This window comes from Sus scrofa, chromosome 7 (assembly GCF_054392235.1).
Source record: "Sus scrofa isolate SSC_HxYL_T2T_F1_AM1 chromosome 7, Sscrofa_HxYL_maternal_Yorkshire_Landrace_v2.0, whole genome shotgun sequence".
Taxonomy (NCBI): domain Eukaryota; kingdom Metazoa; phylum Chordata; class Mammalia; order Artiodactyla; family Suidae; genus Sus; species Sus scrofa.
The window spans coordinates 10,897,446-10,911,515 of NC_139389.1; the positions used below are offsets into that span (position 1 = coordinate 10,897,446).

Consider the following 14,070-nt stretch of genomic DNA (forward strand, 5'->3'; position numbering starts at 1 on the left):
TTTCTCCCCCTCATGGAGCCCTTTACCCCTCGCTCCTTCATTTGTATCCACGCTCAGATATATCCACAATGATAACCACTGATCAGGTCATGGCCAAGTGGGGGGGGACCACAATTAAAAAAGAAATAGCCATTCTGCACTGCCGAGTTGAGGGTTTGGGTCAGGAACAGTATCGAATTTCAAGAGCTATTTCGCCAGCGAAAGGACCCAGGAGGAGGAAAAGGATGGAATATGCCTGAAGGATCACGGAGAGCATCCAGCACTTGGCAAAAGAGGAACTAGAGGGGGAGGCTGGAACACCCCCAGGACCAACACGGGAACCTGGGCTCGAGCTTGCCTGGTAAAAGGAGGGGCAATGTGTGCCTCTAAAGCGATCAGTTCATTGTCAATCAACAACGCTCTGCTTTGGGACAACCATCTAGTCTTTCTCCTTAAGGAGAAAGACCCACCGGGTTCAACAGCGTCACTGCCTTTCTCCTCCACCCTCTCTTCCCTTAGCTGTACCCACATCACTAGACCTGGGTTATCCTGCTGAAGGACCGCAGAGAAGGAGCATCCCAAGGACCGTGGGCTGCCCACCTGGTGAGGAAGAGTCTGTGCACCACCAGTCTTGGGTGGGAGCCAGGGACTCCACTGCCAAACTTCCGACGGAGGAGAAGGGCTGCCAGCGAAAGTGGAAAACTGCCAGGTCGCAGAGAAGCGAGGATGTCTGAGGAACCATGGCAAGTTTTAGCTTCTCCAGTTCCATCCAGCGCAAACACAAGAGGAACATGCTGAGTACTGAGCACGGCACAGGGGACTGGAGAACAGCAGAAACATGGAACAGCAGAAGACAAACCTTCTCTCCGGGCACAGCTGACTGTTTGGCTAGGAGATGGCTAAGAGTAGCCAGTCTGTGAAGTCATGACGACGTTAAGGATCTCTTTGTGACAGGCACAACGCTATGTGTTCACCAACTCTAGTTCATTGTTTCTCTGGGTAACAACCAGACATTCCCCAGCCTCCTCCCCGCCCCCGTGCCCACAGGAATGAGCTCTGTCTAATGGAAGGTGGACAGAAGGGCTAAATCGCTTCCAGGACTGGCCTCTGAACTCTCTCCCGCAATCTTCCGTATATTGTCTTTAGCCAGCTGGATGCAAAACCCAACAGAGGACTCAGTGGCCCTACAGGCAGTGAAACCCCTGGATGGAGGGGCCTGGGTCCTCCGGGGACTACAAAGAGTAGAACCCCCAGACCCAACAGGCACGCACAAGCGCGCGCGCACACACACACACACACACACACACACACACACCCCCAAGCACTGGCTATGATATAAACAAAAAATAACCTTATTGTGTTAGCCCACTGAGACTTCAAGGTTGCTTGCCACAGCAGCTAACAAGCAACTTATCCTAACACGTGTGTGGATTTCATTCACAGATGGAATGAGAAAATATATTTACAATGCCTGATTCTGTGCCTGACATAAAACAGGTGCCCGGCACTCTGCCAGAAGCACAGTAGGTGCTCAATAATTGAGATTCACTTTGCAGGACCAGAGTTAGGATCCCGCCAGACAAAGAAGAGGGATCCGTAGGCTACACAACCCAGAAACCTGAAGCCACATGACAGTTTCCGTGACTAGAGGTAAAGATGCACCAGGGCAAAGCAGATAGTGGTCAGACACCTGACCAGAGTGGCCAGCAGAAGGCATCTGCAGAAGACACTTCATCCTTGGCAATAAGAAACTAACAAAGCATTCTTTTTCTCTTTTTAAACAACTTTCTTGAGATAGAATTCAAATATTCATATGACGCATCCCTTTAAAGTGTATGATTCAATGACTTGCCGTGTATTCACAGAGTTTTACCTGTATCACCACATTGGGGAAACTTTTCATTACCCCAAAAAGAAACCCTGCATCCCTTAGCTGTCACTGTCCAATCCTCCTTCTGGATATGGGCCTAGCAGCAGTGGAGGGCTTTCAAAATAGGGAAGTGAAAAATCAGATTTCTGTTTTTATTTTTATTTTATTTTATTTTTTGTCTTTTCTAGGGCTGCACCTGTGGCAAATGGAGGTTCCCGGGCTAGGGGTCCAATCGGAGCTGTAGCTGTCGGCCTGCATCAGAACCACAGCCACGCCAGATCCGAGCTGCGTCTGCGACCCACACCACAATTCACAGCAACACCGGTTCCTTAACCCACTGTGCAAGGCCAGGGATCAAACCCACAACCTCATGGCTCCTAGTTGGGTTTGTTCACCACTGCGCCACGACGGGAACTCTGCACATGCGCGCACACACAGAGACTCACACACTTCTTTCATCATCCTTACAGGGCAAGTGTGAAGACCCACCAACAGCCCCAGCATCCTCACCTCCCAGCTGCAGTCTCACCTGCGCACCAGGCCCACCCACACACAGGCCCTGGTTTCCTGCCCAGGAAGCTTAGCTGAGCCTGCCTCAGGCGAATTCACACCTTTGGGTCTGCTTCCTGGTGCTGGACTCAGAGACTGATCTGTCCTCGAGACAGTGCCTCTCTTGGCCTGTTCACTCCCGCCCCCTCCAGACGCTCCCTCCTTCCTTCCCTGCCTTGTTCCACATCATGCTTCCCCCCACACAATAGAGGGGCAAGGCCTAGCCTAGGGACACTTACGGAAGTCCCTGGAACGCACTAAGGACCCGTGTGCAGGGAAGAGACTACTGTCCTCATGTTAGAAATGGGGCAGCTGGGGCTTAGAGTTCAAGTGCAGTTCCTAAGGCCACACAGCAGCCAAGCTTCCACCTGCAGCGGGGAGACACAGGCCGCCGTTCGGACTGCTCTCAGGGGCAAGAACAAAGCTCCCAGACCTCAGCTTACTCAAGGGGGGACGGTTTCCTCTCACTCATAAGAGGTCCAGGTGAGGTACTGGTCCAGCACATCTGCAGGGACGACTGGCCCCCGACTCCCTGGGTCCCTCTGCTTTGCCATCCTTAGTTGGGGCCTTTCAGTATCATGATCAAAATCTCTACTCTGGACACTGCGCTTTTTTTTTTTTAATCAGAAAAGCAATAGTTCAGATATATGTATATGTTTAAGTGAATAATGTTGCTGTACACCCAAAACCAATACAACACTGCGAGTCAAAGATACGCCAATAGAATTTTTTTTCTTTTTTTGCCTTTTTTGCCATTTCTTGGGCCACTCCTGCGGCATATGGAGGTTCCCAGGCCGCGGCGCACGCCCAGCCCCGCTTCGCGCCCCAGCCCGACCGACCCAGCCCTTAGAGCCAATCCTTATCCCGAAGTTACGGATCCGGCTTGCTGACTTCCCTTACCTACATTGTTCCAAACATCATCAGTAGGGTAAAGCTAACCTGTCTCACGACGGTCTAAACCCAGCTCACGTTCCCTATTAGTGGGTGAACAATCCAACGCTTGGTGAATTCTGCTTCACAAGGATAGGCAGAGCCGACATCGAAGGATCAAAACGCGACGTCGCTATGAACGCTTGGCCGCCACAAGCCGGTTATCCCTGTGGTAACTTTTCTGACACCTCCTGCTTAAAACCCCAAAGGTCAGAAGGATCGTGAGGCCCCGCTTTCACGGTCTGTATTCATACTGAAAATCAAGATCAAGCGAGCTTTTGCCCTTCTGCTCCACGGGAGGTTTCTGTCCTCCCTGAGCTCGCCTTGGGACACCTGCGTTACCGTTGGACAGGTGTACCCCCCCCAGTCAAACTCCCCACCTGGCACTGTCCCCGGAGCGGGTCGCGGCCGGCGTGCGGCCGGGCGCTTGGCGCCAGAAGCGAGAGCCCCTCGGGGCTTCCCCGCCTCACCGGGTCAGTGAAAAAACGATCAGTGGTTTTTCACCAGCGGTCCAATCGGAGCTGTAGCCACCTGCCTCCGCCAGAACCACAGCAACGCGGCATCAAGCCGCGTCTGCGACCTACACCACAGCTCACGGCAACGCCGGATCATTAACCCACTGAGCAAGGCCAGGGACCGAACCCGCAACCTCATGGTTCCTAGTCAGATTCTTTAACCACTGTGCCACGACGGGAACTCCAGAATTTTTTTTAAAAAAAGCAAAGAAAAGCAATAGCTCTCCCAAAAGCCCCAGTCAGTCAGCTTCTCCTCCGTCTCATTGGTTCATTAGGAATTTGTAACATTTCTGCTACAAACAAAATTAGCATTTGTTACCAAGTTAGGGGTTGTGGGGGTGGTTGTGGGCAGGGAAGCAGAAGCTGGCCCCTTGGCCCCTGGGGTCTCTCAACACTCAGCCTGCTGCCCACTGCCCCTAGCGTCCCAAGACGCGCTGGGCTAGACCACAAGGCAGAGCCTGGGGCTCATGGAGGGAGGAGAGCTTGGCTATGAGCCCCGTGGGTAGAGAGCATGTTCCCACGGGCAAGGGGAGAGGCTGCTCCTCTCCTTGGGTTCAAAGTCCTCACTCTGGGAGGAGTTAGAAAGCCCTGGGAATACTCCAGCCTTCAGCTTTCCTGTGCGCACAGCTGCGGTGGGGCCTTAACGGCAAAGGCTCTGATGCCCTCATTTCCAGGCCTGCCACAAAGCCCTTCAACAGCAACTTCAGACTCTCAAAAGGGCTCAAGAATAAATTATGCATTAATTGCCCTCTGAAGATGAATGGAAAAGATCAGACACATGTAATTCCTGGGCAGCATTAACCTGGAAGTTGGGGGCGGGGGGTGAAGGGCAAGAGGAGATGAGATGGGAGGAAGAGGAGCCACTCGGGAGCCCTGACTTTACTGCCACCTCTGTCGTGTCACCCCTTCCCCCTGGCGGAGCGGGCCCATGTGACAGAGGACGCTGGATCCTGTGATATCCTCACAACAGAAAAGAGCCTTCCTAGCGGGGGTGGGGGATGCTGAGGCCGGGTCCCCTGGGGGTTATGACTGCCTTAGGTCACTTCCTCCCACACCTCTCACTTCTAAGCAGGGCGTGAGATGTGAACCTCACCCACACGCTGCCTTCTCCCGGGCCCAGATTGCTCCCTGCTCTTCGAGAAGCCTTGCTAGGCATTAAATCATCTTGGGTTGTTAGCAAACACCCTTTAACGTCGAGACCCTGGGGGAAAACTGCTTCATGGGAAGCATTATGTCATGGGAGAATGACAGGCTGGAGGGGCCGAAGCCCTGGAATCCAGACCTGGATTCTAGACGCGCCACGAGCCTCCTGGTCCCTGGCCATGCGTCGGTCATCTCAGCCTTAAAATAAGGGTAGAATTTCACTTCTGCCTCTAATTCTATGACTCTACGGATGGGCTCTATTGCACTCAAGTACGTGGTATTTCCTTTTCAAATTTTCTAAGAAAATGTGAATTCACCAAGGCTATTCATGACAATAACATCTGAGTGGTTACCGTGAGCTCTGGCCAAGTCCTTTAAGCTGCTAACTCTGACTCCTCGCAGCAGTCCTCCGCGGGGGAGACGGGCATTGTTAACAGCGCCAATCTACCAACGACCTCACCAGGCACAGGAAGGTAAGTAATTAACCACCGCATTTCCACCGGGACGTCTTAGAGGCTCCTCCGGTTTGACACGCTGGAACGTGAACCCCTGACTCCCCCACTCCACCCCACCCAAACCTGCTTCTCTCAATCATCTCCTGCTCAGCAGATGGCAACCCCTTCCTTTCTATTAACCCAGCCAAAAGACTTCAAGCTTCTCCTACCTCCAATTCGTCACAAATCATGTCAGCTTTGCTCTCAAAATATACTTGGAATCCACCGTTTCTTACCACTCCCAGTGCAACCACCCTCATCTAAGCCGTCATCGTGTATTGTCTGGGCGAAGCAAAAGTCTTCTTTCCAGCCTCCTGTTTCTCCCCTTCTGTTCCCCACCATGTGCACACACATACACGCACACATACGCACACACGCATGCATGCACACACAAGGAGTATTTTTCCTAAAGCACAGCTAGAATGATCCTTTGCAAGTGTAGGCTGTGTTTCTGTCACTCCCCAGCGCAAAACTTCCAGCAGTCGCCCTTCTCCCTGAGGGTAAAGTCCAAAGTCCTTACTCTCCGGTCTCCAAGGTCCTCCAAGATCTCCTCCCCCGCGTCCGGCTCCACTCTTCCCCCAGCACAGCAAGCATCCTTGGCTCAGCCCTGGCCCAGCCCTCAGATATCCCAATGGCTGACTTGGACACCTCGCTTCGGTCTCTCTGCTGGACCATTTCTCTGACAGCCCCTTCCTCATCTGTCTGCATCACCCCCGGCTTGGGTTATCTTTCTCTTTGACACGCATCTTCCCCTGACATAGTTTATGTCATGTGTATCTTTTCATGTTCTTCTCCCCCCACCAGAGGTAAGCTCTGCAAGGACAAAGACTGTTCACTGCTGAGCCCCTAGGGCTGAGAGAGTGCCTGGCATTTTAAACAGTCACTCAGAGTGATGGAGGGGTCCGTTAATACCATAGGGGTGATCAGTTTGCAGTGTATGAGTGTATCAAACCCATGCACTGTACACCTGAAGCTTACGCAGTGTTCGATATCAATTATACCTCAATCAAGCTGGAAAATAATAAATAAATCATTCAGTAGATACAGTTGGCCCGTGTTACTTGACTCTAATCCGTACCTGAAATGCCCCTGGATAGGGAATTTGCGGGTAGCAGAAGTCCATATTCTACTACATTAACGGGGAAAAAATAATAATGTGTTCCCTATATCACCTATATTCCTTAACCACCTATAAGCAATGCATTGTGGATTTCTGCATGATATAAAGCATTTAGAACACCAACTACCTACTTAGGTGACTCTTAATGAACTCATTAGTGAACATGCTTGTGTGCAGCATGCTACAATGCTGAAAGAATTACCTTTGCCTTCTACACGGAAAGGAACTATATATAGTAATATAAATCAGCAATAAAATAATCTGTTAAAGGTACACAGTAAATGCAAATACAATTACCAAAACAAAATGAACAGGTTTTTAATGCCTACTTACGCAATGCAGAGCTGCCCGAGCGAGAGGGGGAAGTCGGTATCACATCGTGTGGCTGTGGGGAGAGAGAAGGCAAAGTGAGCTGGGGAAGGAGCAAGCGAGACCATCCAGCTCCCGACGTACGTCCACATCCTAACTAAGGAATCAGGAGGTGTCTCCTCTTCTTGGCGTTCAGGAATAAGGAAATGGATGGGTGACTGTGGATCATCCCCTAAAGTCATCAATGAGGCAGTAGGAGTTTTTCCAAAACACTCAAGGAGCTCCCTGGTGGCCTAAGGGTTAAGAACCTGGCATTGCCACTTCTGTGCCATGGGTTCGATCCCTGGCTAGGGAATATTCACATGCTGTGGACACAGCCAATAATTAATTAATTAAAGTAAGTAAAATTTTCAAAGCATTCAAAATAGGCATCTATCTAACATGCAACCATACTGACTGCTATATAACTATATAATTTATTATCCACACTGGGACAATTCTGAAAGTGAAAAGAGAGAAAATTTTTATATTTTGACAAGTTGATTTTATTATAATGGGAGGCCTATAAAATAGTTCCAGTCAAAAATTATTTTCAAAAATAAAAGCATTTAAGTAAAAAAAAATAATCAGTATCCATTAAAGCAAAGCATGTTGAATTAGACTAAACAGTCAAAAATAATATAAACAGAATAGTATTATTTCATAAACATGTAGTCAGTTCTGGAGTCACATCTATATCTAACACCATGTAACAGTTATTTTTCTGAAGAACATATTTTTAATATGTATATCCATTTCTACTTTTTCATAAAATTGCCTGCAATCTTTTTCAAAGATGCATTTCATAGTCTGTAAATTTAAAATTGTTGACACCATCAATTGACTCTTCTCAGTTGGCCACAGTATTTTTTTTTTTTTTACTTTCACTCACTAATTTTATATTTTTTTAATTTTGGGGTTTTTTTTTAAAGCTTTTTATTAATTTATTTTTTTTCCCACTGTACAGCAAGGGGATCAAGTTATCCTTACATGTATACATTTTTTTTTCCCACCCTTTGTTCTGTTGCAATATGAGTATCTAGACATAGTTCTCAATGCTACTCAGCAGGATCTCCTTGTAAATCTATTCTAAGTTGTGTCTGATAAGCCCAAGCTCCCGATCCCTCCCACTCCCTCCCCCTCCCATCAGGCAGCCACAGGTCTGTTTTCCAAGTCCATGATTTTCTTTTCTGTGGAGATGTTCATTTGTGCTGGATATTAGATTCCAGTTATAAGTGATATCATACGGTATTTGTCTTTCTGACTCATTTCACTCAGTATGAGATTCTCTAGTTCCATCCATGTTGCTGCAAATGGCATTATGTCATTCTTTTTTATGGCTGAGTAGTATTCCATTGTGTATATATACCACATCTTCCAAATCCAATCATCTGTCGATGGACATTTGGGTTGTTTCCATGTCCTGGCTATTGTGAATAGTGCTGCAATGAACATGTGGGTGCATGTGTCTCTTTTAAGTAGAGTTTTGTCTGGATATACGCCCAAGAGTGGGATTGTGGGGTCATATGGAAGTTCTATGTATAGATTTCTAAGGTATCTCCAAACTGTTCTCCATAGGGGCTGTACCAGTTGACATTCCCACCAGCAGTGCAGGAGGGTTCCCTTTTTTCCACAGCCCCTCCAGCACTTGTTATTTGTGGACTTATTAATGATGGCCATTCTGACTGGTGTGAGGTGGTATCTCATGCCACAGTATTTTTAAATAAGAACATATTCTTCCTATAGGTGCTGAGATATCTGGTAAGTGAAGAAGTAATTCTGATAAATGGAAAACAGTCTAATTTTTTTCTTTACTATTTCAGTAAAGTTTTTTTTTAATGTTTTGCCAAATTTAGATGCTACAAAACCATAGATCCCCACACACAGTTTCATTCCATTCCAGGACAGAGTATAAACTCATCCAGTTAAATATAAAAGCTCCATCAATGGACTTCCCGTCGTGGCTCAGTGGTTAACGAACCCGACTAGTATCCTTGAGGATGAGAGTTTGATCCCAGCCTTGCTCAGTGGGTTAAGGATCCAGCGTTGCCGTGAGCTATGGCGTTGGTTGCAGACGCGGCTTGGATCCGGCATTGCTGTGGCTGTGGTGTAGGCTGGCAGCTGCAGCTCCGACTGGACCCCTAGTCTGGGAACCTCCGTATGCCGCAGGTGTGGCCCCAACATAGACAAAAAACAAAAATAAAAAATAAAAATAAATAAAAGCTGCATCAAAATATTTTTCCCAGAAGAAATATATTTCAAAGCATCATTATTCACCCTCAAATTTATTTAATTTCTTCGACTCCTTCTTCGATTTTCATAGGCACAAATTTTGTTTTCGATAATTACATTTTCCTAAAAGCTTCCAGAGCTGAGGTCTTTTGGCTCACCTTTCCTTGAATACTTGATTAAAGATCACCAACTGATTTTAAACAAAATGCAACCAAATGTAGAGGAGTCATTTGTTCACCAAAAAAAAAAAAAAAGTTTTAAGTAAAAGGTCACTATGCATTGTCTTACACTTGAGTTGATTTACAATGCAGCACGCACTTCAAAGGCTCAAACATTTCTAAAATCTAAGAACATGCAGAAAATAATTTTAAAAAGCACATACTGCCAAGGCTGAAGCACTTTTTAATTGAAAATCATCTCTCTCACAAATATTTTGTAGCTCAGATATTTCATAAATATTTCTCTGTATATAAATAAAAATATTTATAAGGTCTGTCCACTATTGCTTCTATTTGTTGGTAGACAATCACAGCTTGTTTGCATGCAGTTTCAAACTATGAACGCACTACATCTTACTCCAAAAATACCTTTGTGCTCCACAGGTTTCTTAATTTAGTAATAACACTATTTTCCCCCTCATGTGCCATTCCACCAAAATCTGTATTTGTAGTACTACTACCTTCATTGTTGAATTTTTTTGGTTATTTTAGGGCTGCACTTGTGGCATATGGTGGTTCCAAAGCTAGGGATCGAATCGGAGCTGTAGCCGTTGGCCTATGCCACAGCCACAGCAACGCCAGATAAGAGCTGTATCTGCAACCTACACCATAGCTCACAGCAATACCAGATCCTTAACCCACTGAGAGAGGTCAGGGATCAAACCTGCATCCTTATGGATGCTAGTCAGATTTGTTTCCACTGTGCCACGATGGGAACTGCTGAATTGTTTTTAAATGAAGTGATAAACTACAATGATGTCACATGCCATGTCTTTGACAGAATGATCTTTCAAAAGCTTTACTCTGAGTCCTTGAGGTGGATGAAAAAAAATGATCAAACCATTATTTAAATTAACTGGCTTTCTCTTGAAAAAACTGATATAAAACTGCATCATTTAACTCTTTGTGACATTCTTCCTCTGCTAATGGAGCTATTCCACTAATAAACATCCCTTTACTTTTCTTATGCACACAAGAAAAAATGAAGTCGATTAAGCAAAATTAACTTGGAAGAAAAATCATTTTACCTATCTGAAAAGTCATACTTCCCAGAGGGATACAAAAACAGAACTGCACATGTGAAATCATTACCAGGCATAACTGTCTTAAAAGAGTTACTAATTTTTTAAATACACAGGGATGCTTCTTCATAAATTTCACTTTCATCAATATTCTTGAACGAAAGCTTTTAGTACTGAGCTTTTCAACACACATGAACTTTTTTTAAGCTCAGTGCTGCTGAGTTTTTAAAAACACAACAACAACAAAAAATCCTGACTTTATCACAAGATAAAAGCTTAGATGATACACAGAGCAATAGATGACAAGCCACTGAGAAAGCAACTGCAAGAGCATTCAAACCATCCTGTCTACACTCCACGGTGGGACTCGCCGCTCCAACTGTCTCCAGCACACCACCCAACCCTACACATCTCATGCATCATTGTGATGGCAATGACTCTTGTCTGACAGCCCCAGGGTCTCCCCAGGGCTAAGCCTTGTAGCCTGGGTTGCCAGCAGGGGCAGCAGCATTTGAATGCCATCAGCCCTCTGTATCCAGGGGCTCCGTATCCTCCAACCCAACCAGACACAGATTGAAACTATTCAAAGAAAACACAAAAATTCCAGAGAGTTCCAATAAGCAAACCTTGAGTTTGCCATACCCTGGCACTTATTTACACAGCATTTGTAACACATTAACACTCATTTACCTAGTGTTTATATGATATTAGGTATTATAAGTAATCTGGACGTAATTTAAAATACGCGGGACGATGTCCGCAGGTTCATACAGACAGCATCCCATCTTATGCAAGGGATTTGAGCATCCGCAGATTTGGGTGTCCTTGAGGGTCCTGGAACCCAGCTCCTGTGGATACTGGGAGAGGACTGTGATTCTCCCATTACTGACCACTTAGACCAGAGGGGTCCATGGTCCCCGGCCACTCGTGTCTGAGAGGAACAGGCTCACCCTCAGATCCCTCCAGAAGGAATCGGCTTGGCCTCCAGAACTGTGAGAGGATAAACTTCTGTCGTTTGAAGCCACTGATTTTGTGGTGCTTGTGACAACAGCCCTGGGAAGCCAGGATACTGCCTTCACTCCTGGAAGTCCTCAAATTCAGTCTTGGTTGGCCTGTGGAGACCCACACCTCTCTGGTTTGGCAAATGGGCCCTTGCAATTTTGAAAGCTTTTGGACTGTTCTGGAACTGCCCTGGCACAGGAACAACTCATACATCTTCTCTCATGACACATGCCACCTCACTGTCTGCTCGTCCAAGGGCAGATCAAGCGGCTGTGCGTCTGGGTGGTGCGGGCCGCAGGACTACTTTCGACAGGTCAAAGCTTTTCTGAGTGACATCAAGATAATTACACAAAACTATGTAGGTCCGTCCTTAAATCCTACAGTTCCCTGCCCCACACGCCCGCCCCACCCCCCAGTTCTGCCCCAGGATCCTACTTTCTCTTAAAATTTCAACACAATAGCTTAGTCAGACATCCATGAATTTGTAAAATGTCCAGGGATTACACTTTCCAGGTCACCTTTTTGGGTTTTTGTGGTTTTGTTTTTGCTTTTTAGGGCCGTACCTGCGGCACATGGAGGTTCTCAGGCTAGGAGTCTAATCAGAGCTACGGCTGCCAGCCTACACCACAGCCACAGCCATGCCGGATCCTTAACCCACTGAGCGAGGCCGGGGATCAAACCCTCATCCTCACGGATGCTAGTCGGATTCGTGTCTGCTGCGCCACGACGGGAACTCCCCAGGTCCCTTCTAATCCGAATTCCTGTCTCCACTCAGGGGGCTGCCCTTCATTATTTCCTCAAAGCATCTTGATACCAAAGGGTGCAGGGAGGAAGGGTTTACCGAAGGTTGGAGAAGAATGGAGAAGGTGGGGCACGGCATGGCATAGGAAACCACCTGAGACGGAGTACCAGCACCATTCTGAAGAGGCCCTTGGAAACCCTCCTGCTGTCGGAGGGTCACCCCCAGCCCCCCATCTTCCTCTCCTGGCTGCTGGTCCCCTCGCTTTCTGGTGCTCATTTTGCTCAGTGCTCTTTACAGGCAACGCTCCCTAAGGACACATAGGCTTTCCTAGGAGTCTTCTAAAGGTCCAATCCCACCTCTGGTACCTACTTCTTGTGTAATCTTGGATGCATTCATTAACATCTGTGTGCCTCAGTTTCTTAATTTGAAAGACAAGTATACTATTATTCACCCATAAAAGGAAATAGGTGCTGATACAGGTTACGACATGGACGGCCCACAAAAGCATTATGGTACGTGAAAGAAGTCAGACACAAAGGGTCACATATTGTATAATTTCATTCAAAAGAAATGCCCAGAGTAGGGAAACCCATAGAAGCAGGAAGCAGACTGGTGGCTGCCAGGGGCTGAAGGAGAGAGAAACGAGAAGCAACTGCTTAATATGTTTTATAGGATGACTTGTGCTCTCTCAAAAAGCTATGCTGAAGTCCTGGAGAGGGCAGTGGGGGAAGGATGGAGTGGGAGTTTGGGGTTAGCAGGTGCAAACTGTTATATTTAGGATGGAGAAACAAGAAGGCCTACTGCACAGCACAGGGAAGTAGAGTCAATACCCTGAGATAAAACAAAATGGAAAAGAATGCATAGATATGTCCAACTGAATCACTGGGCTGCACATGAGAAATTAAACACAACACTGTAAACCAAGTACACGTCAATAAAAAAGAAAGGAGGTACTGAAGTCCTAACCTAACCCTAAGCATCTCAGAACATGATGTCATTTGGAAAGAGAGTTTGGCAGAGAGGTAATCAGGTTAAAGCCATGTTCTCAAGACGGGCCTGATCCAGTACGGGACTGCTGTCCTTATAAATAGGGGAACTTTGGACACAGAGACACACAGGCAGAGGAAAGACAACAGGAAGATGCCCAGGGAGAACGCCACTGGAAGACGGAAACAGGACGGGACCAATGCAGCTGGAAGTCAAGGATCGCCAGAGGCCGAGGGGCAAGGAAGGATGCCGTGCAGAGTCTGAGCACGGCCCTGCAGAGGCTCCGGTCTAGGAGCACCGGCCCGCAGAGTGGGAGACGACAACAGTACATTTCTGGGGTTTCAAGCCACCCGGTCTGCAGGAGTGCTAAGGCAGCCCTAGGAAACTAATACAGAGGATACAGGGTCTCCTTTCGAGGTCATGAAGCTGCTCTGGAACTAGACAGAGGAGGCGTTTGCACAACGCTGTGAACATCACTGAACTGGTCGCTTTAAAATGCTTTATTTCATGTTATGTGCATTTCGCCTCAACACACACACGCACATATAGTAACACCCAGCCCGCTGCGAACATTCAATTAGCACGCAGGACGCATTTAGAACAGTCCCTGAGACACAGTAATCACTCAAGAAAGGTTAGCTAATACTACCATTTTCGGCAGTCTCTCTCCAAACTTTCCACCCTGAACCAACAAATAATGAGCAGCAATGAATCCCTAGACACCTGTCTTCTCTGTGCTCTCTCCTCCCAGACCAAGCCAGGTGAGCCCTGAGTCTGAAATGCCTTCTCTTTGCAAAGAGCCTGACCCACCAAGTCCTTTTCCCCAGAGTTTCTCACCCAGAAAGTGAGTGGTTCCCCACCACCACCACTAAGGCTTCCAAAATTAGCAGCAAGTCCACAAATAACAAGTGCAGGAAGG

The 14,070-nt window shown here is 47.2% G+C and overlaps 1 long non-coding RNA gene across 8 annotated transcripts in view; it reads right to left on the reverse strand.

The window, feature by feature from the left end:
- Positions 1–14,070, reverse strand: part of LOC110261780 (uncharacterized) — a 537,063-nt gene that overhangs the window by 271,563 nt on the left and 251,430 nt on the right. For all 8 annotated transcript variants that reach the window (XR_014809606.1, XR_014809604.1, XR_014809607.1 and 5 more), the window contains one exon: positions 6,934–6,985. This is a non-coding gene — a long non-coding RNA (uncharacterized LOC110261780). The remainder of the gene's footprint in view (positions 1–6,933; positions 6,986–14,070) is intronic.